We start from the raw sequence: 27,921 nt of genomic DNA on the forward strand, positions 1-27,921 counted from the left end.
CTCCTGGAGTTTGGAAATCAGCTGCCACGCTGAGGGTAATAAAAACATCAACTTTCTGTGGCTGGGAGGGGCCACCACTTCCCATCCATCCTTTCACCAGCCCCATTCATCCTCCTCTGGCTGCATCCCTGGAGAAACTGCCCCCCAGCCCCCAATATCTCCAGGGCTTTTTACCCAACAAAACCAGCCCTGATCTTGAGATAACATCTCTGCCCCAGCATCTGACTGGGAAGCGATGGGAGACAAGACTCTACCTTGTGCAGCTGCAAAACTGCTGTGTGCCCTTCCCACCCATTCTGCTGCAGAGGAGGTGTCCACAATCCCCCAGATCCTCAGCAATCTCCAAAAAGGGCATAAGCAAGGACCCTCCTGCCGGATCTTTGCTGCCTGAGACAAATAACAGTCCAGCTGCCTCCCCCACCTCTGCAGAAACCCGAGCACCTGTCGGGAGACACGACGTGGTGGCAAGGAGCCCTCAGCATACCAAGCACAAGGCGGATAAATCAGCCCCCCTGTGCCCGTGCCTGCCATTGTGAGGATGATTTATCAGCTGGTGGTGGAGCCCAGGGCAGCCGCCTGTTGCAGCAGGGCTCAACGGGAGGGGGGCCAAGGTAGGAGGGAGGGTGGCATGGGTCAGCCAGCGTGGGGTTGATGATAGGGGGTTCTCGATGGGGAGAAGCAAGCCCTGTGTCCTGGCATTCTGGGCAGCACGGCACTGGGGCAAGGATGCAGAAGAGGGAGCAGGCACAGGAGGCAAAGCAGCCCCTTTGTTTAGTGTTGCCATGCCATGGAAGGACTCACTTTCCCTTGCTCATCGTCTTGGGATGCCAGGTTTTTGCCACAGACCAATCCTCCCTCCCAAAGGACACAATCTGGGGGTCACTGATGGTCCTTTAGCTCCTCAGAGGAGCCAGTATCTTCCTCTAGCATCCCTGAAGCTGGGCAAGCCAAGATGCTGAGGCTGCGGTGCCTTTGGGATAGCGAGCAAGGGCAGAAGCACATGGGCACTGTTTTCAGGACTGTGCCTGACATGCTGAGCTCTGTTATGAGGACTTGAAGAAGAGGGAGGACTCCACGACAGTTTTTCTGCATCCCCACGCCTCTCACACAGGGCCAAATCACCCGTGCAATGCCCCAAGTTGGTACCCAGCCCCACTCCCATGCAGGACCTTGCCAGAGCCAGTGCTCGGTCCTACAGCATCCCATCCCTCCACCCTCATACCTGGAGCCATGCAGGAGCCAGAATCCCTCTGGTGCCACCCCTGGGTCCTGCAGGAGCTGTGCAGAGGTGGCTGAGCCTGGTGGCACCGTGTCCATGGAGGCACATCGGGCTCCCAGGCTGGCCTGCTGGGAGGTGAGGATGCCCCATGCTGCAGCTGCTCAGAGCTCCCAGCCGCAGTTGCATTTCCCTGCCGGAACCGGTGCAATTCTCCAACCTGGAGCCCAGGGTGAGACTCAGCACACCAGTTCAGGGGCTTTTGCAGGTTTTATAGTGCCCTTTATCTTAGCTCTGAAGAAGACTGCGCTCAGCCAGGCCAGCCCCTTTGGAAAGGGCTCCTGCTTCAGTTTCCAAGTGCATCCGTCCATTTTAGCCAAGTTTCCTAATGAAACAGAGGTCATGGGATAGCACTCTGCCTCTGTGTATCTCCCTCAGCCCTCTGAAAGCTTGCCCAGCTTCATGTCCAAATATCTAGCGCAGCTCTCAGCGACATGATGTTCCTGGGAGATTTCTGGGAGGAGGGCAGAGGAACTGAGGCTTCACAGATGCCTGTAGGCTGCATGGGGAAGTTCAGACCTTAATAACCAGCAGAGGATTCCCACAGAAGCTGTTTGTCCAGGCACAAATAGCCAGGAAATCCAGCTCCAGTGTTTCTGCTCTTCCTAAATGGTTTGTTCTTCACACAGGTTCCTCAAAGTACCCCCCCCCCCCCAGATAGCCCTTCTTGAGCTTCTTGCTGTGGGAGCAGCAGAGCTGCCAGGAGTGGAGATGCTTGTGAAGAACAGCTTCGGTGAAGCATGGCACAGAAGTGTCCTTCTCTCTACGTGAGACCTACTCCTGAGCCTCATCGACCCAGGAGTCAGACCCAGCCACAGGTTTTGAGGCCACTTCTACCCTGACTGTGCACCCCAAGCATCTCTTTCCATCCATCCCTCTGCAGCATCCCCCTGCCTGGCTCCACCTCTGTCTGTCCCTCTCCTTCTTGGAAAGAAATGCTGGATCAGGAGGTCTGAGCACTTGTCTTTGACCCATGGTCTGAAACTCCTCCTCTGTCCTGGAGCTCTCTCATGCAACCACCTCTGAGCACCCCCTCCCTCCCTGTTCCCACTAGGTGTGACAATGAGGCAGCAGGCTCAGGCAGATCCTGGCATTAACAGAGGTCACCGTGGTGGATTCCCATCACCAGCTGTCGGGCATCACCCTGAACCCCAGGTAATTCAGCCTCAGGAGAGCCACCCACACAACGGGCTGCCAGGACCAAGTGGAGCTGTTGGTGGCAGGTAGGAATAGAGACAAGAGGGTCACTCCATCCCAGGAAGAAGGACAATTTCTGGGTTAGGTGTCACAGAGGTATTTGTCCAGGAGGGAGGACCGCTGCCTGGAGGCATGTGTGCCATAGGCAACGGGCCTGGGGTCGAGTATAATACTACAATTATCCCCAGAAATCTGGGTTTGTATATCCCAAAACACAACCCAAACTCAAGCTGAACATATGCAGTATTTCTCTGTAGGAAAAATATTTCAGAGCAGCTAAGCAAGAGGGGAAAGTCGTAAAGCTGATGGGAGATCAGGCCCGTCTCAGTGTCTCCTTGCAGACATCTCCCCTGAGCTCAGGTGTCCCTGGGGGATTCCCTAAGGGGAACACGGATACCCTCGTGCTGTCCATGGCCAAAGGCCAGTGGTCAGTGGGACACTGAGGTGAGGCAGTGACAGGAGCAGTGTGGGGACTGGCACATGACGGGGGCTGTCGGGCCAAGGTTGCACATTGCAAGATCTGAGCATCGTTTAAATGAGTGAAGAAGCCAGATAAAACAGCAAGGCCCTGTTCTTTTTTTTTTTTTTTTTTTCCCCAAATCTAATTTAAAAGCTCGTTACCTTCAATAAAAAAGGGGTTTTGAAGTTGTTTGATTTCTCCCCCTGGGCAATCTTGTAATCCCTCAGCTAAGTCCTGAGCCCTTTAATTAAGACCTCAGTCATTTAAATTGTTAATGAAGATCCATTGGGGGACCATCATTCTCATTCCTGATTTCATCTTGTGCTCATTAGAGCCTCCTGATTAAAATTCATCTTCTCAGAAGATATTTTTAGCTCTCTAACTATGCCTAGACCTCATTAATTCATAGCCACCTGTTTGGAAAGACATGGGGGGACCTAAAAGGCACCAGCCTGGACCCGGAGCTGAGGTAACAGTGTGTTGACTAACAGGTGACAACGTTGGCCTCGGTGAGAAGAGTAGCCTCGGACAGTGTGTGACAGGACACAAGGCTGCGAAGGGATGCCATGGGGGTAAGACATGCCCCAGTGGGGCAAAAGGGAAGATGGCCAAGCAGCCACCAGCCAGCTGTGCCAAAGAGGAGGGAACCCCCCTCCCACATCAGTGTCCTGGAGGGTACTAGGACTTGGAGATGCTGAGCCATAGAAAGAGAGCAACCCATGGCTCCTTCTCCGTCCCACTGACCCATGTGGGTCCCACAGGAGACACGGCCACTGTGCTCCCCAGGCTCTGGGTCACACAGCCTGGCTGTTCTACCACCTCTGCAGGCTGCCCCACGCTGAACTCCTCTTCTGAACCTCGGCGAAGCTCAACAAGCTTCACAGGCCTCACACCTGGATGGGCCATGGGGTCCTTTTCCCTGCAACACCCCCACCCCAGGGTAAGAGGGAGGAAACCCCAAAGCATCCAACCCTTCTTCCAACTCAAGCCTCAGCTGGTTTTGCTTTGGGCTTTGCCTCTTTCCCTCCCGCAGTGCCCTCCTTTGCACCACTGAAAGACGAGACTTCTCCTCCCTCGCCATCACCCACATGCTGCCCTTACCTTTCCTCTCCCCCATCCACACCCGTTCCCATGGCTCCCTCTTTGCTATTCCCCACCGTCCTCCCAGCCCTGCAGGTTGCCGTGACCCTGCCGATCTGCCACACCAGTTCTTTCTGCCCATGTTCTGCCCGTGTCCATGTCCATGTCCCTGAGGCTGGGGACCAAGGCCAGGGAGCAAAACCATCGCAAGAAGTTTCTTCGGAGTCGTTTGTCCCCTTGACCCAAAAGGAACCCTTTCCTTTGGGATACCCAATGTTTTTGCTTAGCCTCATATTCTCCTGCTTTGGGTCAGCCTTTAAATAAAAACGTCCTATGAAAATAGGGAAAGAGTTTTGTTTCAAGGCTGTCTAATGAAATACTCTGGCACTTCTGAAATGAGACATTTTACCTTGGAAACATCTAGCAGGACTACGCTGACACTTTCACATACATCCAAACGACTGAAACCTGAACTTCCAACTCCTTTTGGTCCTGCTGAAACCCCATTTTTGGTGAATTACTACGCGTAAAAGGTTCCAGCTGGCTGCTCCCACCGCAGCCTGGGTTTTGCTGCCCCGTAGCCCAGCTGAGGTTTGGGACAAGTCATCCTGGGCCCCTTCCACCTTGCATGTCACCACCAACACTGCTCACAGCCGTGCTGATGATGTGTGAGGCAGAGGAGAGCCCTCCTTCCTCGCACGATGGCTGAACCCAGCTGGGTTTTGGAGCAATCACTGCATCACGAAGCAGGAAAAAAAAAAAAACGGGTTGCTGCGGACAACAGAGAGGGTGAATAAGGAGGATGATAAATGCACTTTGAATCTCTTCGCCTCTAGACAGACACATTTAAAAGTGACCCGCAAGGGACCTTCCCCTTTTCGTCCCAAATAATAGAAACTCTGAATGGGTTTTAACACTGGGTTTATTCCCCTTCTGCTTTTTTTTTTTTTTTTTTTTTTGGTCCCTATTAGAAATTCAGGTCCTTGTGCAGGCTCCTGAATGAGCGAGTGCAATGAGGATGCAAGAGGAGGGAAGAGTGAACACAAGGGAGTGAAAAATGGTTTTTAAACATTTTCCAAAGTGTCCAGCTTTTATCCAGCTAGAGTGGGAGAGGACGCTGTTTAACGCAGTTTGCTTTGTGCGCGGCAGATTTATTTAACTCCAACCATTGTGTCACGGTTCGGAGAAAGGAAGCCTTTGTTGAAGTTACAGCTCTCTGTGGCAAGCAGCGTCCATGCCCTTGCTGGAGCGAGGCCACTTTGCATGAAAGAACAAACCACTTATTGGGGGTGGGTGACCCCAGAGCCCACTGCCTGCAAGGAGGCATCATCTGGGATGGTCCATCTTACAGCACCTTCAGTCCTCAACTCTGCCCCTGGTAGCCAGGAGGGCATCACAACCACATTAGTCCAGCCCAAAGAGGAGGGGGTCTCTGGAGCGATGGAAAGATTCAGGGTCTGGGACAGAAAGCCTTGTCTGCTATCAACTTCTTTTGAACTTCCCTAAGGGGCATGCTTATATTTGAAGTCATCCAGGCAGCATTGAGTAAATGATGTGTGATGAACCCATTATGTTGGTATCAGAACAAAGGCTGACCTCCCATCCACCTGGGTTGTCCAGAGCTCACACTACCTCAACAGGTCCCCAGCGTGGGAAAGGTCTTGGCAAAGCTGTCTCTGGAGTTGGACCCCCGGAGCACTTGGAAACAGGGATACCACCTTGGATCTGGGACCACTGAGTAGAGTCCCTGTACCTACAGGACTTTCCTGCCTTCCTCAGGTCCATGGGAAGGCATCAGTTTCCAAGGAACAGCTTGGTACATTTACTGGGGAGTCCTTCAGCCTTTCCCTTTGGGATTCTTTGCTCCGTGATGATGGTTTGGAGAGGTACAGGAAAGGGATGGCAAGGACAGTACGCTCCAGCTCCCGTCTTCTGCCTGTGTCAGAGGGAAAGGAGCAGTCTTCTGCTAATAGACATAGCTCTACGACACATCTCACCCAGCCCTGGCAGAGGACAGAATTCTCACTCAAGTCAAAAAAACAACCACCACCACCATCCTTCCACTTCTTGACACACACACACCAAAAAAAAGCCAACAAGGCAAGATGATGCTCTCCCTTGGCTCTTCCCACACAGGGCAAGATGTGCTGGGGATGAGCCCTCACCCCCCACCCAGGTGCCTGGGCTCGGGCGATGCATGTGTGTGGTGCAGGGTGAGTATGGCCCCCACGCAGCCCGGGGGTCCCCACGCAGCCCGAGCATCGTGGCTGGGACCCCGCGACACCCATGCAGCGTGGGAGCAGACACCGCAAGTCGCTGCCTCCCTCTTGTGGGCAAATTTGGGGAAGGACCGGGGGGAGCACCCGGGAAGCCTTGGCAAAGCTGGCACCCCCAAAAACACCCCTCTCACCCCATTTGCCTCACCGAATGGTGAATCCTCGCCGGGCACGCTGCAGTCCCCAGCATCTGGGAAAACAACTGTGTAGAGCCCCAAAGGGCTCGTACAGCCACACAGACCCTCATGGTGGGCTCATGTAGCCAAATGGTGCCCCCCACGATGGGCTCACACCGTCAGATCTTGCTCTCTGTGGGTACAGACACCGGGACTGAGCCAAATGAGGGGAGCAAAGGATGCGCAATGTTGAGGGGACCACAGTCCTGGACCATCTGGACCAGGCTGCCCGACTCCTGGGTTGGAGAAGATTTGGCTCCACCACAAGGCAAAGCAAGATGGTCAGCGTTGGCTGGAGCACAGCAGAATTAAAAAAACAGTCTGTCCACAGCAATAACTGACCCACACAGTATTTGGGAGCAGACAGCAGCGAAGAGCAGACCGGCATCTCCACAGGACTTGCTGGCTACTGGGATCTGTTGTTGCCTCTCTGGAAATCCAGGTTGCTCCAAACCCTGGGAGCTTCTAAGCCTTTGGGAAGCCATCTGAGTCCCCACATGGGACTAGAAGGAAAAAGGGAATGGAGGGCCAAGGGAGCTATTAAAATCTCCTTCATGGGCATGGTGGATAGCCGAATATTCCCAGCTGCTCCCAGAGGGACTGAGGTAGCCCCGAGGGATGCCTTAGGAGGCCTGAAGATGAAAACAAAAAGGCTGAAAAGAAATAGCTAGGGGAGCTGAGCAAGAATATGCAAACTCAGCTAAGACCTGCAAGGAAATGATAAAGGCCAGGGAAAAACAGAGAAAAATAACACTGCCAAGAGGGCTACTGGGAATAAGAAAGAATTTTGCAAATTGCAGCAAAGGGAAAGCAAATACAGTGTGAGTCAGCCCATTAATAAATGAGAGGGGAACGCAAATTAATGAGAATTCAGAAGCAGCTGAGGTACTGACCTGCTTTCAAATTTTCTGTTGCCTTCCCAACACAACAGGGTTTTAGGAAACGTTAACCCTTTCCTCTGTACCCTGCAGGAGTGGGCATGACATTGGTCAGTTGAGAAGTCTGGGGGTTCTGAAGGAGCCTGTGGCACTACGGTGGCCTCCTTCAGACTCCTTCATGCACTTGTGCAACGGTCCCTCGCAGCTGAATCGTGAGTGTCTGTGGACATCTTATCTCAGCCGCTGTGCATCGCTCCCCATCAGGCACCCTTCTCCTGCCAGCCCCCATTCACGTGTGGCTGGGCTCAAATGAGGACCTGTGGAAGGTCTCCTCTCCCATATGCCCCACACCTCCATCCTCCCACTCTGCTTATTATGTCTGTCAACCTTGTTCTCCTTGAAACGGTTCTCAGAAGCTTTTTCCCAGCCAACTAGAGTCAGGAGTTCACACGGGGGACCAGCTTCCCTTTCCACTCCATATATCAACCGTGTGGGAAGTGTGGGTCTTAGCCAGTGTAAACCACCATCACTCCGTTATGGCCATGAGAGGGTTCTCCGATATGCCAGCACCTCTCGGCCAAAAGCAGAGAGGGTCAGAGCATTTGTTGTTGATAACACGGACCAGCGGGATGGCTGCTCCATTTATCACTGTCTCTTTGGGAGGTCGCAGCACAACCTCTCCGCTGAGTGGTGGCAGCTTGTTTTATGGATCAGCTCCTCTTTGATGATGCATTCATTGATCTTTGCCACCATCAACCTGTGAATTCCTCATTCGCAAACCATTCTGCACCACTCCAGTATCCAGCACCACCTGCCTTAGTCTGACCTTCCCCTCCTGCACTTATTCGGAGGGCAAGGTCCTGCTCGGCCAAAGCAGCCTCTGAGTCCACTCGGTTTTGTCCTTTGTAGGAGCCCAAAGACCCTTCACAGCAATCAGCCTGCTAGGAGACACTTAATGACTTTCATGTCCTGATTTTGCAAGGAGAAGCCTGTTTCTAGGCTTATTAGAGGCAGCAGAATTAGGGAAGCCTGTAGTTATAACTGTTGTGGCCTCTGACAAACTTTCCCTGTCTTGGTGTAATTTCCCAGGCTGGATGGCTGCTTATGCCAAGCAGCTTAAGAGCATTCCAGTTAAACCAGCGCTGCTGTCAGTCAGGGAATGAAAGCCTGGCTCTGAAAACCATCTGAGGGTACTGCAAGCCATGCCAGAGTCCGAGAGACCGCCGGGGAGATATGCCTGGACTTCCATGGGGTTTTTTCCTTGTCTGAGTCTTGAAAGAAATGTCCATTTGTCTCCCAAAGTACCTGGAATTTGCACTTGAAAATGCATTTTATAGCTCCCTCTCCAATCCTCTCCAAACAGGGATACGGGCAGGCAGACAGTCGCACACTGAGTCACACCTTCTCCGAGGGTGCCTCTTGTCAGGTCCATCTCTACAAGCCCTTGACCTGCTGTTGGCATCAGCTGCCGCTGGCTGAAGCCTTTCTCCAGACTCTGAGCCCTAAGGAATGACCCAGTGTGAAGGAACAGCATCCAGGCACGGATCTAAAGGGGCAGAGGGGTATGGGATGGGGACACCGGACTCAGCCCCGCTCCCCTGCACTCAGCCTTTCCAGCCCATAGAACTCAGGAGGGTGTTACACCAATTCCTCCTCAAGGTTTGGCTGTTCTGGATGTCCTGCCCCCACCAGCCCCCCAGCACCTCAGCATGGCCGATCTTCTTGTGCTGTGGCCACAACAGCTCCCAGGGCTGCTCTCCTGCTGAGCCTGTCACCTTCTTTTCTTCTTCTTTGAGTTTCCACCCATCACACAGATGTGACTGTGGGGTGCTGCTGGGGCCGGGGACACAAAGGTCTGGTCTGGAGGTGCTGAGAGGTCTCCTCAGGGCCAAACTGGCTGAACGTGGGGGTCTTGCTGCCGAGGCTTGTTGCTTTTTAGCTCAAGTAATGCAAGTGTTTATCTCAGAAGAGGAGCACAGTGAATGTCAGCAGCTCCCTGCCCCTGTGTGTATATGTTTGTGTGCGTGGACATATATGTCTGTGCATGCCTGGCTGTGTGATGTGTTCCTTAACAGAGGTTTCAGCCTCTCTTACCCCTAAGCACAGTCCCGCAGCAGAGCACATCATTCAGAGAGGCTGAGAAATCTCTGTCCTTGAAGGGTTTCAAGACCAGATTGAACAAAGCTCTGACTAAGCTGGCCAGTGAGACTGCTTTGAGCAAGACTTTGAACCAGAGACCTCCTGAGGTTCGTTCCAGCCTGATCCTGTGGTCCTGTGCATACAGGAATTGCATATAGTGCACAGGACTGCCTATCGCAATCAGCCTAATGAACAAGATGGGTTCTTTCTACAAACTTTGCCTTCCTTTTACCCTTAGAGCATGGCAACGCCAACAGTGATGGCAGTCCTGTGTACTCATGGTGTGTTTGTGCAAGGTGAAGGCTCTGGGTGCAGCCAAGCAGCCAAGGCACCAGGAGCATCAGATGGAGCTTGTCTGGGCTCTGCACTTGTAGCCTGTATTTTTAACCTGACCTCCTCTTGACCTTCATGTCTGCAGCTACAACTGGAGCCTTAGAGCCAAAAGCCTCCCAGAAGCAGTGGTGGAGTTCCAGTAAGACATTCCGAATCTTTTCTAAACAGCTATTATAGCATGCGCTGTCAGTTCAGAGCCAGTGAGCATCCCTGCCCTGATGTCAGGCCAAGACACAGAGCACGAGATGCTGGACATGAATATAGAGCCTCAGAGAAGCCAGAGGACCTGCTTGGTCCCATTTAGTTCCTTTGGGGTTTGCATTGCACCAGGGAACCTGTCCATCCAGCCCTTCTCCTTGTGCATTTCACAATGTACCCAAATTAAAATTCCCCTGCCCTTCCCAAGCATGCACTTAGCTCTCACTCTTGCAAAGCCCTTTCAAAAGGTGCCCCAGAGGTTGCTTTTTAAGGAACAACAGAAACAGAGTTAAGCTACAGAGCAGATGATAGCTTTTCCTTCTCTCACATCACCTCCCACCCCAACCATAGCCAAGCTAGGCACAGAGCACAGTTAGACTTCAAAATAGCGTGGAGTTGGCTTAAGGCGCTTGCAATCTTGTTTAAATAATACATTTGTTAATTTGGTTTATAGGCTTTCTGCTTCGGGGTGCTTAAGCTGCTTTCAAAACAGTCTGTCAACTTTTTTCCTCTGCAACTGGGAGGATTAGAAAAGGAGTTTTATTGGAAATGAATGCCGAGGGTTGTAGGTATCCACAAGACTCCAGCATCTCAGGTTATTAGGGAAACAACTACTGCCTGAAATCCTGGGCACTGGCAGCACCTCAGCACCCACCAGCACCCACGTGTGCTCATGCTCGGGGGTCTGTGTGAGTTCCCAGCTATATTCTGGCATCTGCGGCATTGCCAGTCAAGGATGTGGAATGATTTGACCATCTTTAAAACATCCAGAATCATGACACTGGCTTAAAAGTCATGATTCTTTAATAGATGGGTTTTATTTGCCTCCAGCAGCCAGAGATTTAAGGAAAATGGTAAGTTTAGAGACACTAGCAATACTATCACCCAGGCTGGCAACATTACGCCTGATAGAGCTGTGAGTGCAGCCACAGCTTCGTTCTCAGGTTTTAAGGCTTTTCCAAGCTTCCAGAAAATGTCACTTTTTGGATGAAAACTTTCCAGTTTTGTCATATTTCCATCTGCTGTTGTTGATGGGTTTTCTTAACGTTAATGCAAAAGAGCTCTGGACAAAACTCATTTTCTCCAGTGTTCTCCCATTTTTCTTTTTCTCCCGCTCAGCAGTGGGATGCATTTGTGCAACCCAGTTCCACCCCTGCCCAGGCACCTGTGAGGAACGGGACCCCTCATCCCAAGGATATCTCCCTGCGGCCAAAGAGATGCTCGCCAGAGGTAGGACACATCCATCCTCCAAAATCACACCGGCACCTTCAGGGCACATGGGGAATCAATGTAAAACCGCAGCTGAACACCCAGCCCTGCACAAAAATACCCGGGAGGCAGGATGTAACCGAGACCTGGCTCTGCCTCCTCCATTCCTGCACTGTCACAGGTGGGTCTCACAGCAAGCTCTGGTGTTAAGGCAGTGTTTCCTATTATAAAACACAGTTTTCAGTTACTTACATTTCACCAGATTTTAACTGCTGGGCTATTTTCCATCTCAGCCAGCTACAGAGCTGCCTGCCTTTATAGTCACTGGAGAGAAATAGGGGCTTCTAGGGGAAAAATCACATCATCCTGAGGCAAGCGCTGCAGGTAGGACCAAGTTTCTTGGCATTAAGTGACACTCTAGAAAGTGCCTACACAACTGTGTCTCCTATAGATATCTGGGATACCTACAGAATCGCCTACAGATGATTCAATTAATCCCAGCCTCAGGTACTGTTTGGGGCTGGATTGCCTGCAGGGGAAACCAAAGCTGGAAGGGTTGGGACAAGGAGAAATAACATTTGGTCTTTGCTTAAAGAGTGTGCCTGTGTGCGTGTACCTCAGTGCTGCCACGACTTTTGCCAAGTTATGAGCATCGTAAAGATTTTGGTTCACACATCACTAGAGAAGACCCAAGGAACTGGTCTTCCCAAAGATCCTGTCCACTCTCCTTCTACAGTTCGTGGGGATGGGATCTTAGCTAGTGAAGGGCATCTTAGGGCGTTTTCAACCACAGGCGCTACCCATCAAAGGGGAATAGACACGATGCTCAAGAAGAAGTCTTCCCAGCTTTATACAAGCTTGCTCTGCACAGTAATGGAGCAGTAGGCAGGAGAAGCAGCTGATTGCAAGGGACCAGAATAAAAAAGCAGGGTGAGGTGAGGTTCAAATGAATGGAGTTGACATTGCATGGCAATAAAGGCCCATGCTCTCAGCATTGGGGTTTGGGAAGGGCCAGAAAATCAGGTTAAGTTGGAAAGGATCAGAGGCAGAGAGGAGTACAAAGCCATGAGGTGCCCAGCAGCAAGGCCTGGGGTATTCCTGGTTGATGCTGGCAGCTGGAAGGAGGCTCAGCTGAAGGTGTCAGGCATCCAGGAGCTGTGCCAGGGCTTGACAAAGGACAGATTTCCTAGTGACATCCTAGTCCACCTAGATCAGGTCTTAAATCACCCATCCGTGCTAGATGGGAGGGTAGGTGCATGGCACATTTCTCTCTCCATCCCATCTTCTGGTGAGGGAAGGAGAAATGGTAGAAGGGAAGAAAGCAGAGGCGGATGGTGAACAGCACAGTCTAAGCCTTGTCAACTCCAGATGTGAAACGTCCAGGAGACAGGACCTGCCCTCTGTGGGCACCAAGAACCAACACTCAGCCCCAGCAAGACCCCCAGTTTCCTCGCAGGTGCAATGCCAGAGCATCAAAGGAGACCCAGACTAAAACCAACTGGAGGACACAGCCCTTGACCAGACGTAGGTGTTTGTGAGCATGGCTGTGCTGGAACAGAGGAGCTCAAGGAATTGCTAGATGGAGTCTAAAGCCACCTCCGGCTCTCCAGCTGTCCGAGCATCTCGCATCTTTCTCCAGATTTGAATGCCAAGGCTGGCACTGAGATCTACCAGGTGGAGAAGAAGGGAAATCATGTCCAGGACCAGAAGAAATTATTTGGGAAATGCCTGGAGCCACAACAAGCAGCTCTCCGTGCTTCTCCCACGCCTCGGGTGCAGAAACACTGACAGCTTAGGTCTCCCAGCACACGAGCACCAAACCGAAGGGAGACACCAGGACACGTAGCCACCACCCTGAAGGGGACCATGAAGCAATGGGACCAGTCAACTCAAGTCCCAGTTTTCCCCCAAAACATCACCGTTTCAGCCAGGTGAACCTTAGCTAGGAACCCCACGGTAGGCTAGAAAAAAGTGCAGGTGTCAAATCAGCTCATGCCCCCACCCGTGGGTAAGGTGCTGGCCATGGCCATCTCCCAAGGATGCCAAGTGACGGCAAAGGGGTGGCAAGGCTCCCTTGGGGGGGGGGGGGGGGGGGGTGCAGGGGGCTGGGGGGGGGGAGGTACCTGCAGAGAGCTCTGTACTTCGGACCAGCGCGGCTAGATGGCACTGTGTACCCTTCCAGGAGTGCCACATCCCAGCGCAGCATCCATCCCCAAGGATTTCATCTCCCGAGTGTTTTCCGTCACTCTTGAACCTCTCCTCTGAGAGGCGGCTTATCTGAGGGATGGCGTGGGCTGTTGGGAGCTTTGTCACGGCCAGGACACAGGTGACCTTCCCGGGGAGGGAAACTCTGGCAGAATTTTCTATTTCAGGATTGCTTTAGCAAAAGCGAGTAGATATTTGAAGCAAGGAAAAAAACCCCGACATTTCCAGCCACCCGCAGACAGGACTTGAAGAGTCAGGCTGAGGGTGGGCTCATACCGTGGCATCTGTGGAGACCCCCATGTTCCTGCCCTGTTTATCCATGCCCTGGGAGAAAGATGAAAGAGGGACCCTGCAAGGGGCACCCTGTCCCCATGCTGTTGTGTCACTACTGGTGTGGGAGACAGGGACCTGGATTTGGGGCTGTCACACCCTGCGACACCCATCCCAGCTTCTTCTGTCCCATACATAGCAAAGCTGGGCACGCAGCAGCTCTGCCTAGTGGAGAGCCTGCAAGGAGCCCACCAGGATCTCCTGCACCCGTGGAAGACATCTGGTCACCCAGACAATGGGAAGAGATGGGAAGAAGAGGGATTTGATATGAATGGAGGAGTGGATGAGCAAGGTCAGGCAGCAGACAGGAGAACCGTGAAGCCCTGTCAATGCTTTTTGGTGACTGGAGATTGGTTTTGGGGGGGGTCAATGCACGCTGAAAACCCAGAAGCAGCCTTTGCAAAAGGCGGAGCAGTCTGGCCCGTGGCTCCCCTTTTCCCCCAGCTGGTGGGCTCAAGCTGGGAGGCTGGGAGCCACCACCACGCTGTGGTCCACCAGCTGGGAGCCCGCCATCCCTCAGCCAGCGGTCTGCACGGGAGTCGAGAGAGTTTAACGTCTCGGGAGCCGGGCTCCCATGTTCTCCTCTTGCTACCAGCTGGTCAGGCGGGCTGCCAAGGGTATGCTGGCAGGAAACTGGGCAGTTTTCCATTAGGATTTCATCCGCAGCAACGGATCTCCGGGGAATATTTCCATCCTGATGAATCAGCAGTCTCTGGTGGGAGATGGGCTGCCCGCTGGAGGGGTTAAGGTCCAGCGCTCAGGAAAGGTGCGAGCCCCCACATCAGGCAGGTGTCAGCTAATCCATCCCCACCCCCCAAGTCTGGCCTCTCCCTAATCTGTTACAGTCCGTGTTTGCCCTGGGGCCACGGATCTGATATCCCTTCCGAGCAGGGTGTCAGTATTAACTGTTATAATTCTGGATATTCTTGTTAGCCATGCAAATGTCCAGCCCAGGCTGGAATCTTGTTTAACTCTTCTTCAGCTTCAGCAACATCCTGTGGAGCAAATTGCTCCGTGTGGAGACACTCCTGTTTATCTTCTCTGGCCACCACCTGTTCATCTCACTGCTTTCCTCCATGATCCCGCAGGCAAAGCAGGCTCTCTCTGCTGCCCTCCCTTACCCTACTCCCTGTTGGACACCGTGAAATTTTGGCCCTGGCCCTTTATTGCAAAAATCTGTGGGGTTTGGTGGGCTGTGGAAAGTGCGGTGGGATGTTCATTCCCTTCCCAACTCGCCCTGGTGAGGTGGCTCCACCGTTTGCAACGCATCCGCTTGTGGCAGAGTCCCTGGTGTCCATGGGAAGTGCTTGCATGAAGAAGACCTGTCCCATGTGAATAAGGACCACATACTGAGTTCCTTCAGTCAGTGCAGCCCTGGGGTCAAAAGCACCCGTGCAATAGGACGGCAAAACGTAAACGGTTACTCAGATTTGCTAGGACAGAGGTAAGAGGTGGTTTTCTGCTCCTGCTCTGCGTGAGGCTCCTATTTCTCACGTGGGAAGCAGGTGTAGAGCTCAAATGGAGACCAAATGGCAGTGGGACAGAAAAATGTTAACAAGACAAAAATCAGCAAGTGCTGTGCTGAGCTCTGTAGTGTGATTAATAAAACAAACACGTGAAAAAAAACCCTCTCCGTTTCAACACATGGCCAGAAATGCAGAATGTCGTGCTATCGGGGCTGTTCTGCCCTCCGAATACCCACCTCTCTGTTTGGGTTCATGCTAAAATACTCTAACGTGCTTTCAATTTCTTTTTTTTTATTTAATTTTTATTTTATTTTTACAAATGCTCAAACTTTCCTGCCACAAATTATTCTTGGCTGGGTTACAAGTAGAACGGCCGTGTATAGCCATTTCTTTACCAAAAGAAAAAAAAAAAAAAAAAAGAATAGAAAGAAAAACGGTTTATGAGATATTTTAGTTGAACGGCTTTTTTCTATCTTAACATGCGGTGAAAGTTCAGGAGTTCTCACCTTTTTCCACCCAAAAAGCCCCTCCTGAGCTGAAGCTCAACCTCCAGCAGCTTTACCATGATCTCACCTTCACAGACCGTGCAAAGCACGTTGCTGCAAAGCCTGGGACCGTCTCCCTCTGTGGCCTCCTCTGTCACCCAGAAAAGCTGTCTAGGACTGTTGTACAGCCAGGCTGGCACTGACAGCCCCAGCCCTGAAAAATCATAACTCAAGGCTCTGCAAAATTATAACCTTGGCATAAAAGCCATGATTAACCTGGTAATAAACAAGTAAATCTTATTTGCCTTTTGCTCCCAGGTGCTCTCAGGTTGAGGCTGGAAACTTCTTGGGGGACAGGCTATGAAAGCAAATTTTCATGTGAGCACACAACAGCACTAAGCTGAGAACTCAAGGCAAACAATGAGCATCATCAAGACTCATAAAGAGCCTTGCTGCAAGAATTGGCACCTCTGGCAGCCCAGCAGAAATATCCCCACATGATGGGAGTTCATGGGCAGTTTTAGGATAATTAACCCCCAAGCACATTAAGTCCAAGCAAAACTAATTACTTTCACGGAACAAAAAAGATTGTTTTACAGGCGATGTTGTTCTTTGGCCTGTCTCTTCTGGAAAATGGCACCAGTTAAATGAAATCCATTTTATTAACTGACAGTGCTGGGAGAGGATTTACGGAAAAGGGACTGTTTGATGATCTTTTAATTACAGACCTGATGTCCGTTACCAGAGTTGACAAGTTGCACATGCTGGACAAGAGAGAAGATGGTCTCTGAGCTGGAGACCTTTCACAGCCTGGTGGAGATTAGGGCCAGAAAGGTTTTTTCTGCACTTCTTCCTTTAATGAGCCCTAAATCGAACTTTTAGCAATATCTATAGGACTCACTTAAGGGCACGATATCTCACCCAGGGAGGTGGGTTTCATCCTGTTCGAAGTCCATAGCACTGGACAGCCCATAGCAGCCTGTGGTCTTGTGGTGGGGTGCCCAGAAGCCCTGCTGCCGGCTCTCGCAGGGACAGATTGCCTCGCCGGCCCTGGAGATGGGGAGGTCTCGCCTTGCTGGAGATTGTTTGGGTAAGTCATGATGGATCGTGCCCCCATGTTGAGAGTCGAGGTGCAGCGGGAGGCTGAGAAACTTAACGTTGAAGATGTTTTAAAGCAAAGGGAACATCAAAAGGTCTCCAGGAAACGGCAAACACCCAGAGTTCAGCAATCTCTGAAACAGATCCCCTCCTCCCATCTCCATGTCTGGATAAGAGAGACTCCCAAGACAAAGGGCGATCAAGATCAGAGAAGATGGTAAGCTATAAATCAGCCACCTCTCTCTTTTCACCTCCCTCCCTCTGCCCTCCAGGCTCAGGAAACCCCTGGAGCTGCAAGACACAAATTCAAACAGCCAGATGACTCCTCCCGTATCCTCCTCGAGGGACTTGCCCCAGCGCAGCCCCCAAGCCTCCCTCCGAATGCCGCCCAGCTCATGGAGATGCTGGGTGGGGAGCATGAGCCATTCTCTCCAGGGCTGCAGATTTTATCTGACGTGCCAGATTTAGACTCTTCCAGAAAAGTCAAATCAGCCTTAAAATCCTCAGACTCATTGTCTGCCACTGAAACCACATTTTTTCTATAAATCTAAGAGGTTGAATACAAGGCTGGGAGGTTTCGACCCCAGCGGAGCTCAGCTCTGCGCACCTACTGAGCAGGCATCACACCTGGGCGCATGTCTCACAGGAGCGACTCTCTTGGGGCAGCCCCCTCTCCTCCCGACAGCCAGGCAGGCAGGGGTGAGGCAGTGCTGGGGGTTAAGGCTGAGATGCACTCCTCAAGTGGGTGGGTTTGGGGTAGGCATTCCCCGTGGTGGACATGCCCCTCGGTGGTGTCGATGCAGAGCCTACTCCACCTCTGAGCATCTTGCTGGAACTTGGAGTGCAGCGTGAAGCTGAGTGAGGAGGGGACATGTCTGGAAGAAGACGGGAACGTGGGGCAGGATTTGCCCTTCAGGAGGGTCCACGGTGAAGCAGCAACACAGGGAGCACAGCATGTCTCTGGTGTAAGGGGATACGGTCCTCGGTGGGTGCTGGCTCGGGTTCAGGGGGATGGTTTATGAGCACGCATGCATTAGTGCAGTTGCCAGGTTACTGGGCAGACAAACTATGTTCAGCCTTTCTGGATGAGATCTCATGCCCGCAAGGCTGTGGGTCAGGAGCAGAGGTGCCAGCAGCCCCAGTCTGTGTCAAGACTCAAGGGGCTTTAGTATGGCCTCAAGACACAGAGCAGGACCCCAAAGACAAAAAGAGGAAGAAAAGGAAAGAAGGGATGCTGGGGGGAGCACTGAGCAGCACCCCCTGTTAGTGCCACATCTGGGGTACCCCTGACCTGGGCAGACTGACCCTCCCCAGCTTCATCACCTATCCAGCTTCTCCCATGGCAAAGACAAGCTGCCATGAGGAGGGCAAGGACACATCTTCTTGGCACTTGCACGCTGCGTGCATCAGCCCTCACATTCACCAGCCTCTCCTCCTTGCTTGTCCTCCTCCACAGGGAAGCAGAAGCTTTGCCATGCTCCATCTCCCAACTTCCAGGCAGTGCAGGTGGCTCCTGACTTAGACCTTCTTGGCTTTCTGACTCGGTGCCCTCCATGCTCGGGCAGGATCTGGACTTTGTGGCCACCCTTACCTAAGTAAATCGGCTGGACCAGGCTCCCAGGTCCCACTGGGGAGATCCAGCTCCTCAGTCCCATTAACTCCCTCCTTCTTGGATCACCCGCAGTTGACTACAGGAGAAGCAATAGCCAGACTGTGTGTCTTTTTGAGGGAATAGGTGCGGGAGATAGATAAAAAACAGTCCCTGGATCTTGCCTGGAGCACACTGTCATGGGGGTGGGGGTGAAGCAACAGGAATTCCTTCGCTTTTGGTGGGCCACCCTGTGCATTTGGGGGTTCCCCTACTGGTGCTGGGGTCTGCGTTCATAAGGTAAATAACTTGCAGGTTGGGGTTAGAGGATTTTTGGGGCAAGGCAGGTCTTTCTGCTAACTCTGCAGTTGTCCAAACAAGTTGTGCTGTCCATGCCTCTCTGCACAGCATTGTGGTGGATTTTCATCCTTTACACACCACCCCACAGTGACCGCAGCAATCCTCCAGCAGTGCTCAAGGATCCCCTCCCACGTGGAGAGGTGGATTAGAGACCGATGGGAGCAGCACCAGCCACAGCGAGACCCAGTGCCCAGGAGCAGCCAAGCTCCACACATCTCCCGGTGCCCTTCCCAAGGCTTAAGACACCAGGGGAAATTCGGGTAAAGTCCAAGCAGGCAGCTGGCTGCCTAAAAGGCAAGTAAGGAGCTTACCTCTAGGACAGCTTTCTAGAGGACTAACCTGCACAGTCCCCCCTAAGACATTGGCTGAAGATTTCTGGCAAGTCTTTCTTCCAGTGCTTAACGCTTGCTTGGTGCCCCTCAACCTGTGAAGTACCCTCTTCCCAAAGGCCAGCAGCAACCCAGGAAGGGAACATCTCTGCTTTACCATCAGCAGGTCCAGCCTCCAGCTCAGCACGGTGGCAGGGCTGCACAATGGCCATTCCAAACCCCATGTAGCCAAAAAGTGGGAAACTCAGACCCAGCTTCCACCATCCTCTTCCAGTCCCTCTGCCAAGAGTGCCTCAGCTCGGAGGACATTTGAGGTGCAGGTTGGGCAGAAGGAGGAGTCTCCTCATCCCGTTGAACCTGGCCGTGACACTGCCAGGAATGTCGTTCATGTCATCCAGTGGGAAAACATTAAAACCTTGTGGTTACAGCCTTCAGCTATGAGGAAGGAGTTGCCTGGCCTGGCCCTTGCAAAAGGGAGGGATGCCTAAAGCTTTGCTGTAAACAACCACAGCATCATGGCATGGCAAGAGCCAGGAGACACCAAGGGGCGCCTCCACCCCTAGAGACAGCTCCTTGGGTGTGGGGTGGGCATGACTTGGGCTCCCCACATAGCAGCTGGGTAGCACTGGTGCTGGATTGAACCCTGGCAACAGGCACCCAAATAAACTTGCCTTGGGGAAGGTCACAGCAAAGGCTAAAGGCGTGGCCAAGGGTTTGCACGATACCCTTCACTTAGAAGAGTCTGGGGGCTTCCTCTGATGCTGGGAGGGTTTGGGGTGGTGTGCGTCTCCCTCCACTCCTTAGGGAAGGCCCAGAAGCAGGAGGAAGGGAGAGGGACCCCTTGACTGCAGGATAGGGATGATTGCCATACCCCCATGGTGAGGACCAGCTCTGGACCCAGTTGGGAACATGCCCAGGGAAAAAGTGCCTGAGATGGGATTTTCTCAGCATCCTCCATGGTGTGAGCACACATGTGAGAATGGGAGGGAAAAGCATTGCTGCAGCTCTTCCCTGGCTACCGCATTTCTGGGGATAGATCAGCCAGGGAGCACGGAGGGGGGAAAAGTGTAGGATGAGTTGATTTTGAAAGGGCCATGGTGGGAGCAATGGTCTGGTGAGCTGGCGTAGGAGCAGCAAGCAACATCAGGATTTGGGGCAGAGAGGGCAGCAGGGGAAAACTCATGCCGGGGTGGGATAGCGGGGAAATGTTTGGGTAGGCAGCGAAAAGCTGTGGGTAGAGGACATTACCTTTGATGGAGAGATCTAGGGGGGATACATAGGATATGTAGGGTGTCCAGGGTCAAAAGCCAGCTGTGGGGTCCCTAAAACACAGAGGGAAGCAGAGGAGCTTTGGGAGCAAGTGTCCCCCAGGGGGGCGGGAGAGGGGGTCCAGGGGCTGTGCGGCAGAGCGGGTGCATGGGCACAGCCAGGGCAGGGGGGAAGCTCCCAGCCGGGCAGACGTGGGGCTGGCGGACCCCCCGAGTGCCCGGCTCCTGGGTGGAGGGGGGGCTGGCTCGGAGGTGTTTCCCGGGCACCAAGCCACCAGGGTCTCCCCGGGGGGCTGTAACTCCAGCTCGGCCCCAGTCCCGCTGTCAGGCCCTGTGCCCAGAGCTTGTTATTGCAGGTGCAGGGCAGCCCCCCCAACCGCTGGCCTGTCCCTGTCCCCTCCATTGCACCCTCTCCCTTCCCCACACCAGCCAGCCCTGCAAGGAACAGTCTGGGGTCCCCCAGCGGTTCCTGTGCCCCATCCCACCAGGTCCCCTGCTCCTTTTCCCCTGCAAACCCACTCCACACCCCAGAAGGTTTCTGTCTCCCCATCCAGGGCTTGTGCCCACCACCCCGAGTCCATCATGTCAAGCTGCCAGCATGGGCAGGTCTCCATCCCACCGGGACACCAGCACAAGCTCGGGTGGCTTTGGCCACCGAGGATCACCACCAGCACCCTGACGTCCTGCCATGGTGAGCCACAGGGCAGGAGGAATTGCCCTTCCCATGGAGTCCGTTCCTGCTTGCCTTCCCCTCTGCTTTCCACCATGACCCCAGCCCTGCTTTCTCCAGCAGCCACCCACCACCCTCCCCATCTCCCCCAGCCCCGCCAGGGTCCCTCCCCTGCATTTAAGTGCTGCCCGGTGCACCCCCCAGGTCCCGGACCCTCTGAGGTACAGCGTGGCTCCAAACCTGGGCACCCTCCAGCTGCCTTCCACCTTGCAGCATCACCCTGGGTCCAGGGGGACCCTGAGGGGGCTGCCAAAATTCAGAGGCTGCCCTGAGCCTCCCAAACCCCTGCACCAGCAATGCTGGACCCGCAGCCCCTGGCTCTGGGCACTGCAGCTGCACGTGGCGCAGGCGGGGAGCTTGTGATTTTATTCCCTTTGGAGCAGAGCCAGGTGTCGAGCCAAACACCCCCTCCTGTTAAAAACAGCTCTTTGACATCTTTAATGACCTCAGTTTGGGGAGGCAGCAGATCTGGAGAGCAGAGTGTCACCGGCGGGAGCTCAGCATCTCAGCTGAGCAGTGCCTGGTCCTCCCTGGGCTCTCCCAGCCCCTCTTCCAGCTCTTCTCTGCCGGGCTTGGCTTGTGAGGATAACCAGGGACCGCTTTTGTGCATCAGTGCCACGTCTTATCACACGCCAAGTGTCTGCAAAGCCCTTTACCCTGCATCCTGCTTTTCCCAGGGCTGGAGCTCGGTTCCTCCCCTTCACCTCTCTCCTTGGCCATCTGCACAGCTCCCTTCTCTCTGCTTTGCCAGGGACAGGGGAGGGCAGGCATGGAGGTAATTACAGGCAAAGCCTGGTAAAGACCTGTGTTCCCATGCCCTGGCCTTGGCCTTGCCGAAACACCTTTAAGCATTCCAGCACAGAGCTCGACAAATAGTCCCACGGTGATGTAAAGGCTTGCGAGGCTGAGTCTCTGCTGTGCTGCACTGAGAGTCCCTGCAGGTATTTTAAGCGCAGGTCTCCAAATGTTTTACATACAGGAACAGCCATGAGCAGTTTCAAAATAAATAGTGAAAATCAGAAAAAGCATCCCCCTCGAAAAAACAACCGCAGCAGCAGTCTCTGTCTGCTGGCGAGGAGCAGGACCCCAGCCCATGCCGGGGGGCTCCTACCACAGCTCTGAAAGAAGGTGATGCTCTGGACATGTCAGGCAGGAGCAGAATGACTCAGAGGTTTATGAAGTCGGAAGTTCGTAAAGCCCCTGGCAGGGTTTGGTGTCCAGATCCCCCTCAGCTCAGTGGTGAGGGATGGGCTGAAAGCTGATGGATGGACACACGGTGTGGGAGCGGTGGAAGGTGCTGAAGGGGCTGCAGAAAACTGGGGAAGGCAAAAATGTTTGTGTTTGAATCAATGCCCCGATGTGCAGATGCTGGAGGCTGGGGATGCAGAAAGCCAAGAAAGAAAAGCTGAGATCACCATGGCCTCAGAGGTGACAACAGAGCAAGACTTCTTAGGGACACGGAGAGGGGCTGCCACAAAGTCACTGAACACCAGGGGACAGAGATGGCAAGGAGAGATGGGTCTACAGACCTGGGTTCGGTTCTTAGCTTTCTTTGACTTAATGCTCTGCATTTTTTTTCCTTTACCGCTTCCAATTTCTGTCCTAAAAGCACCTTGTGCTGGAGTTGGAAGACCTGGAGAAGGCCTTTCTTGACAAGGGAGGTCTGACCAGCGTATGGTCCCATCTCTGCAAAGTACTGCTGGTCTCGTGTTTTTGGGACTGTTGAAATAACACTCCTGGAACCCCACCGGGCTTATTTCTCCATCCCCTCTTTCACCTTTTACCACTTGATTCGTGCCTGGGCAGAGATGTAGGAGAAAGAGCATCTGCATGTCATCTGAACCTCTTGGTCAAAGCCCAAAACGGAGCATTGACCTTTAGTATGTGAGCGCTGCGGAACAGCCCCGTGAGCATTTCACAGTGTTCCTGAGGTCCTTCCCGCATCCTGCTCCAGCAGAACTGCTGCATAGCATGGCCTGTCATTAACCAGCTCATGGCCAGAGGCAGAAGGTGCCTCCATTTTTTGGCTGGCAGTGGTGCAATAGCTGCTTGGCTTTGTCACGGTGCAACGCCGCAGCGCCTGTGCTTGGTGAACCTGAACCCTGCCCCTGCAGTCAGCTGAGGGGCTGGGGATGGAGCCGTGCAACTTCACATCTGTTTTTTCCTCTTCAGCTGCAGGTGGCCCAAGGCATGGCTTCAGTTATGATGGTTCAGGAGTTTCTCTCTTCTTTCCACCAACAGGTTGCTCTGAGCTCCTGGGCCATCCTGCAGCGCTGTGGTCCCACCTTCTTCCCAGCTCTCCAGTAGGAACTCAGACCCCCTTCCTGATGAGGTGTTGGCCTCTTTTGCTTACTCTGAAGCTGATGCTGATGCTTGCTGGCCCCACAGGACCTTGCTCCCAGCCTGCTTGGCCTGACCTGTTTGACACAACTGTAGACCTTCCAATGTGTCTGAGGCCCTGATCCATTTTCCCACCACTTGGGCTGCTTGGAGAAGATGGGTTGATCCTGGTGCCCCCCACCAAGAGCCTGGGTTTTGGTGTAGGTGGTCACTCCACATGGCTATCATTCATCATTCCCTTTCCTGCCATCTGCAGCTTCATTCACACCAAAGCAGTTTGTCCTTGGAGGCTCAGGGATGGTTTTTTTGTGCCTTGATCTCTTTCTCCCCACCCCATGTGATGTCCTGAGCTCCTGTTTCTCAGCCAGACCAAATCAGATTTTCCTACCAGCCTCCCATTGAGCTGTGATTTGGGAAAGGTCTGGCAGAGGAAAGAAGGAAGAAGTTATCCTGCAGAAATGCCTTGTTGCCCACTCAGACCTCTCCCAACATCATGTCATCTCCTACGCCAGCCACCTTTCTGTGCTTCTTTGGCTGTGGTCTTTCTGCTGTGACCTTTTTCCTCCAGCCTGGCACAACCAGGTATCTTCATGCTGGACCTTCAGCATGTGTTGTGCTATCGTGGCTTTCATTTGCAAATAGGCAGCAATCTTCCTCCGGGGTTGCAGTGGAGTTTATTCAGCAGCAGAATTATTTTTTGACACGTAACGGATGGCTTCATCTGGAGGCCATCCAGACCAACACCTTGTCATGCAAGGAGCTGTATGAATACAAACACCTCCACGGGAGAGATCTACATTTGGGCAGATGAGTCACCACGGCAGGCAGTAGACTGGATGTCAAACAGTTGGAGAAGGTCTCTGGAGCAGGGGTGCTGCTTGTGGACACCCCCTCAACAGACTGGTTGATTTAAAAGTGCTGCTTTGTGGGAGATAAAGCTTGGTATGTTGGGGTTTGTTTCATTTTCTGCCCCTTTTTTGCCACGAGCTTCAAAGAAGGAGCAGTTGTGCAGTGAGGGGACATGTCACCAGCCACGCATGTGCTGTGTTTTGCATGGACAGAGAAGTTTTGCCCCCAACCTAGGACGAAAAAATTGCACATAAGGCACAGGAGACTCAGAATAGTGTAATTGCAGATGGTTACAGATTTTGAAAGAGAAAGATCTTCTAGCTGCCTCTGTGCCTTCAGACAAGCCTTGCAGGAACCTCCATGTCCAACGAGCAGAGCCTCCAGCCTCTGCGTGTCTTAGCAAATTCAGATCTTGCATTTGCAAAACAAGCCCGGTGACTCACCCCAAGAGTTTGCAGAGGGCTCAGATGTGCTATATCAGAAAAAAGTCTCCCAGGTTTGCAAAGAAAGATTTTCCATTGGGGGATACTTCTCTACAGTGCTTCCAACATGAAGGGGGCTCCACCAGTGTGTAACCTGGGGGCTGTGTGGAAGAACAGTATCTCATGGATCAAGTAAGGCAGTGACTCTGAAGAGCAAGGCAGGTTGCAAGGCTTTGTAGAGGAGAGAATTACCAAGAGCAGGGCTGAATCTGCCCCAGTGATGCTGCATGGACATTGTCCAGCTCAGGAGAAATGGGCATTTCAGCTTCTGCCCCATGGGAGCCACCTGAACTGCCTGCTAGCAGCTGTGTGGGAGTGAGGAAAGCTGTGCAGAGGCAGCGGATCCCCTCCCTGGGGCACCAGGACACGTCAATATTGGTTTTGCCATGATTGCCAGACCCAGAAATCTCCAAGTTCCCCACGATGGAGCCAGGCAGAGGTCCTGGCAGGCAGCCCTCAGGTGGGCAGCTGGAAGGGTTCGGGCATGTCTCCTTTGGCCCTCTGCCTGCTTCCCATCAGAAATGCAGAAAAGCAAACCCTCTCCTCGAAAACTTTTCAATTTTGGTGAGTCAGCGAAGGTGTTGGCAGGTTTTGTGACTTGCCTGCAAGTGAATGCTGTTGATTCTTGCCCTCCTCCAGGAGGTCCAGGCTGACCCTGGGCTCTGCTTTCCCCATAAGCATGTTAAATCACGCAGGTACTGGCCCGGTGACTTATGCCCAGATGAGAGCTGGAGCTCAGCAGCAGAAAGTCTAGGGTTAAAAGCTGTTTCATGCTAATATTGTCCATAAACTCATGTGAGAGATGAAAGCAAGTGCCTCCAGTGACAGGAAGCTGCCTTTATCACACCGTGCTGATAGTGCAGCAGGAGGCAGCCACTGCCCCTTTGCCTGGGAAAAGGGGGAATTTCATAGCCTGTTGCCTGTGGGAGGTTGTGCTCAGGGAATGTGCCCTGTGCTGCAGGTCTGAGAGTGCAGTAACCCAGCTTACGAGGGTCGCGGAGAGGGGCTGGAGCCACCTGGGGCTCCACAGCTTTAGTAGCAGCTTCTGTGCTGGCAGTAAGGCCACCACCTTCCTGCTCTGACTGCATCTGGGAGGCAGAGGAGGGTATTTGTGTCAGTGAGCAAAGCTGTGCCCATCAGCTCTCCCTGGCTTGCCCATCCTCCTGTTCCAGCCACACAGCAAAGCACTGTATGCTTTACCCAGGCAGGAGAGCCTTCTGCTTGAAGTTCAGGCTGGGCATGAAGTTCAAATCCCTGTGTCAGGGGAAGCCCCTGGTTGTGCTGCTGGCACTGTCCCCTGGACCTCAGCATCTCCTGTTGGTGCCTGGGCTGCCCTGGAGAAGGAACACTCCTGATGGTGCTGCTGGCACACAGGGAAGAGCCATTCCATGCTCTCCATGGGGCAGAACAAAGGAAGGGGCAGAGCATCCCATATCCCCATGTGCATCCCACCCTCATGATGGCAACCGTTCCCCTTGTGGCCCCAGCACCTGGTTCTCACACCAGTGAGCGGCCAGGCCAGTGCCTTGCTTGGCCACTCACACCCAAAATGTTTGGGAGCCTCTGAGCACATGTTGGAGTGCTGGGATGCAGCTTTGGTGCCCATCTCCAAACAGTCTCTCAAACACAATCCCTGTGCCCAGCAAACCCAGCATCTGCTCTCCTCCCCAGCTCTCCCCACACACGTTCCCACGGCGCATCCAGCCCGGGGCTATCTCCCTGCTTCCACTGCCATTGCCTGCCACCGCAGCCCATCCCACCCAGCTCCTGGCACATCCTGGATGATTAAACCTGACTGGTGTTGCTGTCTTCCTCCCACACCCATCCCTGGGCATACGCCTTCTGGGGCCAGCGAGGGCAGCCCAGCTCCCAGGGCTCTTGGAAAGGGTCTGTCATGGGAGATAAGGTGGCCCCATGCCACTGTGGTGGCAGGGAGGAGCCCTGCCAGACTGCGCTTTATCCCAAACCAAACAGCCTGGCCAGCTCCAGGAGTTATAAACAGATGCTGAAGCAAGGCTCTGGCTCTGGGAGGGTCTGGGAAGAGGAGAGGATTTGGTATCTGGCTTCCTGGAGAGCCACAGCCCCAGGGAATCTGCTGAGCCTCCCACGGCAACACCCCAAATAGCCCCCCCGGAGGAAGCAGGGATGGGCACAGGGAGGGCAGAGCAGCCAGCTGGATGGTGGGCTCCATCCTTAAACTGCCATGGGGCTCAGCTGGCCAGGGTGGACATCATGTGGGCCAGGCCATGGTGACCATGCTGGAGCTGCCCAGCAGAGATCCCCCTCCACCCCACAAGGTTGAGGACCAGAAGAGACACCCCAGCCACCCGCCTGCTCCTGCCTGCAGGGTGCTGGTGCAACCCCTTCTCCAGCCATTTCCAAGAGCTGTGCAAAGCTGGGCTGCGACAGCAGAGCAAGCGGCATCACAAAGCTCCATGCAGGAGACCACCAGCACACCAGGAGATGCCCGTGACTCCCAACCACGTGCCGGCTGTGCAATAAAGCCATCCTTTCACCTTCATTTTGTTCCCTTGTCTGCATTACCTGACAGCACAAGAATTCAGAAAACTCAGGAAATTAAAGGGAGGTCTACATTACAAAAAGCCCGTGTTCCCCTTGTGCCCTGCCGGAGGATCTCCACTCTGCTGCTCCAGGCGCCAGCCTCTGCCACCAGGTTGCTGATGCAGAGGATAATTTAGCAACATTTAATTAAAAGTGGGACAGGTAGGGGACTTGCAAGGGATTTATGCTGTGGGCTTCTGCCTCCCCCTCCTTTCTGATCCTGTGAAAAAGAGTGGCAGGAATTTGAATCACATGAAGAGAGCGTTCTGCTCAGTTTTCCCCCTAGAAATGTGGGGAAGGTGGAAATGGGACCACCTGGGCACTGATTCAAGGACTTGAAGAGGAATAAGGGCATGTTGCATGTTGTGTCTTCACAGCTCAGTGGCAAGGAGGCACAACCTGTCCTTCCAGGCTCCCCTTAGTCAAAATATTGATTAGGGCACTGCAATTCACAGAAGCCTCAGATAAAGCAGGATGGAAAAGTCCGGTTCCTTACAAAACCCTTAGATTTCATCCCCTTCTGCTCAGCAGTGACAGTGTTTTACTTCCCCATCCTGATCTATCTCCTGGTCTAAACAAGGGCTGAAATGTGAACACAGACACCCCG

General features: G+C 53.3%; 2 long non-coding RNA genes across 2 annotated transcripts in view; one reads left to right on the top strand and one right to left on the bottom strand.

Moving 5' to 3' along the window:
- LOC308060582 overlaps nt 1-19,517 on the top strand; it is a 57,113-nt gene extending 37,596 nt beyond the window's left edge. The window contains exon 2 of the long non-coding RNA XR_013926801.1: nt 1-19,517. This exon is cut by the window's left edge and continues 22,907 nt beyond it. This is a non-coding gene — a long non-coding RNA (uncharacterized lncRNA).
- Nucleotides 1-27,921, bottom strand: part of LOC308060581 — a 34,553-nt gene extending 6,632 nt beyond the window's left edge. Inside the window, exon 1 of the long non-coding RNA XR_013926800.1 lies at nt 1,223-27,921. This is a non-coding gene — a long non-coding RNA (uncharacterized lncRNA). The remainder of the gene's footprint in view (nt 1-1,222) is intronic.

Source organism: Falco punctatus (genome assembly GCF_963210335.1).
Source record: "Falco punctatus genome assembly, chromosome: 3".
Classification (NCBI taxonomy): domain Eukaryota; kingdom Metazoa; phylum Chordata; class Aves; order Falconiformes; family Falconidae; genus Falco; species Falco punctatus.